Source organism: Otolemur garnettii, unplaced genomic scaffold (genome assembly GCF_000181295.1).
Source record: "Otolemur garnettii isolate 467f Iridium unplaced genomic scaffold, OtoGar3 scaffold00108, whole genome shotgun sequence".
In the NCBI taxonomy this organism is placed as follows: Eukaryota; Metazoa; Chordata; class Mammalia; order Primates; family Galagidae; genus Otolemur; species Otolemur garnettii.
In genome coordinates this window covers 244202-247191 of record NW_003852503.1, presented here as the reverse complement: position 1 = coordinate 247191, position 2990 = coordinate 244202, and positions in this window count along the sequence as shown.

Sequence of the window (2990 nt, the reverse complement as noted above, 5' to 3'; positions counted from 1 at the left end):
ATTTCATTTTAGTTCACAGAATGAATATAGCAATATTTATTAACCACTAGCTTGCTGCTAGCTTAATAGCGCAATTCTAAATTTTGGTATTGTAAACTGTGTAATGATGAACAATCTTGTAACTAAAACTTTGTGTGCAATCTTATGTTCTTAGCATACATTTCTAGAAGTGGAGTAGCTGCTGATAGGTTTGGAAATGCTCAGCTGCTCAGCTGGTGCTCAGCAGGGGATGAGAAAAGCATTTCTCTAGGTGAGATTAGGATATAAAAGTATAAGTTTATTTTATCTTAGAGAAAGGGAAGAGAGTGGGGGGGGAAGGTGAGAAAGAGAGAGAAGAGAGCAGGGAATGAGAGAGAGGAAGATGGGAGGGGAGGAAGAGAGAAAAGGAGAGAATGGTGTGGATCTCAAAGAAATAAAGGAAGAATGCCTCCACTGACATCTGGTGAGTAGCTGAATTTAACAGGAAAAATGCAGAAGACAGCCGCCAGTTATGAATGTGAACGCTGTGTCTATTTTTCCTTAGGCAAAGTTGAAGACAGACATTTTTCTAGGTATTTCCAATCCTCAGGCCTCATTGTTCATCCATCCAGGCCAGTTAGTAATCATTTGAGGCTTAAAGGAATAAATTGTACCAGACAAAGGAGTTGGGGAAATGCAAAGAGAATTTACATTTTCTTTTGGTCTGTTGGGTTCCTCAACGGTTTGTGAAACAGAAATCTACTGGGGTGGGAGTAGAGGCTGCTGGCAAGAGAAAGAAACCAGGCAGAGAGAGATTTTAGGTTTTTTTCTTTTCTTTCTTTCTTTTTTTTTTTTGAAAAACTATGAGGTGGCAGGGCGGGGTGGCTCATACCTGTAATCTTAGCTCTTTGGGAGGCTGAGGTGGGTGGATTGCCTAAGCTCAGGAGTTGGAGCTCTGAGCAAGAATGAGACCCCATCTTTACCCGCCCCTCCAAAAATAAAAACAGTAGCTGGGCATCGTGGTAGGCACCTGTAGGCCCAGCTATAGGGAGGCTCAGGCTGGAGGATGGATCATGCCCAACAGTTTGAGGTTGCTGTGAGCTAGGCTGATGCCATGACACTCTACTCAGGGTGACAGAGTGACACTCTATATAAAAAAAATAGTAATTTTTTTTTTTTATGAGACAGAGTCTCACTCCATCACCCTCAGTAGAGTGCTAAAGCATCACAGCTCACAGTAACTTAAGCTCAAACTCTTGGGCTTAAGTGATTGTCTTGCCTCAGCCTCTCAAGTAGCTGGGACTACAGGTGCCTGCCACAATGCTCAGCTATTTTTTTTGTTGTAATTCTCGTTGGCAGGCCTGGGTTGGGTTTGAACCCGTCAGTTCCAGTGGATGTGGATGACACGCTAGCCGCTGAGCAACAGGTGCTGACGCAAAAAATAGTAATAATTTTTGAGTGACCATCCTTACAGCTGTATCAAAGGGTTTCTGTATTTTTGAAACTTTTAGTATATATATATATTTTTTGTAGAGACAGAGTCTCAGGTGTCATACAGCTCACAGCAACCTCCAACTCCTAGGCTTAGGTGATTCTCTTGCCTCAGCCTCCCTAGTACGTGGGACTACAGGCACACACCACAACACCGGCTATTTTTTTGTTGCAGTTTGGCTGAGGCTGGGTTTGAACTGGCCACCCTCAGCATATGGGGCCAGCGCCCTACCCACTGAGCACAGGTGCCACCCAGAAACTTTTAGTATTTATTTATTTATTTATTTAGTATTTATTAAAATTGTAAAGTTTCTCCCAGTTTACTCTTTTTATTAACAGTGAATGAAAAAGCACCTATTTCCCCAATCTCTTGTCAACTAGGTATTATAAAATGCTATCATTGAAAATTATTTGCAAATCAAAAGGTTAAAAATTGCATTTCATTAGTATAATTTGCATTTCTTTGATTGCTAATGAAGTTAAACATTTTGTCAGGAAAAATATATTATCTTTAGTCCCATTTAAATGATATTAATCTAGTATGTAATAAATATTTGGTGATAATATTAACAAAATAGCACTTATGAGCACTGATTTCTGCAAGACATTTTGCTAGGCATTACCTAAATAAGTACAGAAGAATAATCAGTTCCTAACTGCCAAGAAAACACAGTCCAGGAAGGTCAATGAATGGGTCACAAACGTTTGTTGAGTGCCTACTATTGGCTGGAAGTATTTTGTTTTTCATAATAGCTTTACCGAAGTATAATTGGCATGCAACAACCTGTACATAATTAAGATATACAGTATGGGTGGTGCCTGTGGCTCAAGGAGTGGGGCGCTGGTCCCATATACTGGAGTTGGCTCAGTATATGGGTTCAAACCCAGGCCCCAGTCAAAAACTGCAGGAAAAAAAAATGTACAGTTCGATAATTTCCAATATATGCATATGCTGGTGAAACCACCCCCATAATCAAGGTAAGATATCCATCACCCCCCAAATCCCCTTATATATCTTTATAATTTTTCCTTCCTGATTCTGGCCCCTCTATTCCCCCACCATTTCCAGGCACTTTTTGTCATCACAGGTTAATTTGCATGCTCTAGAATATTATATAAGTTATATCAAGCAGCATATATTCTTTTGGGGGGAAGGGTCTGAATTCTCTCACTCAGCATAATTATTTATGTATCAGTTCATTTTTTGACATAACCCATCACCCATATAAGAACATTCCAACTCAAAAGCTAATCTCCTAAATCAATTGCCCTAAACTTAGGGTGACCAGACGTCCCGCTTTTAAACAATTGGTCCAAGTCCTGATTTTTGGAAAGAATGCACGGGCGGGAGAACAAGAAGGGAATATATGGTTTTTGGTTGCCATGTGGCTATTTTGCCAGAATATGAGTTTTATATTATTTTTGTTAATTTTATAATGTTAAACTGTAATAATTACAAATAATTGTTGAGAAGGGATTATTGAGAACTGCTTATCAAAGTTTGCATTGTTGTCAGGCCCTGCCCTGCCCCGTCCCCTGCC